Genomic DNA, 278 nt, shown 5'->3' on the forward strand with positions numbered 1-278 from the left:
GTAGGTCCAAGGCATAGGGAAATGAAGCTTAGGACCTAGGGTTTTGAGGAGGATAAATCAATCTAGGACCCTCATTGAGCATTTGCTGTTAGTAGTGCATTCGTACTGTTGATATCAGCCTCATATATCTTTCATCTTTCACCTCAGACACTGTTCCTCACTGAATCTTTAGGAGGTTAATTCAGATGTGTTTGAGGAAGCCTATAGACCTGGGCTTCTTCCTTGACCTGGACTCACTCCTTCAATGGCTGGGTAATTATTTCTATAAAGTCTGTCTT

This window comes from Myotis davidii, unplaced genomic scaffold, assembly GCF_000327345.1.
Source record: "Myotis davidii unplaced genomic scaffold, ASM32734v1 scaffold251, whole genome shotgun sequence".
NCBI lineage: Eukaryota > Metazoa > Chordata > Mammalia > Chiroptera > Vespertilionidae > Myotis > Myotis davidii.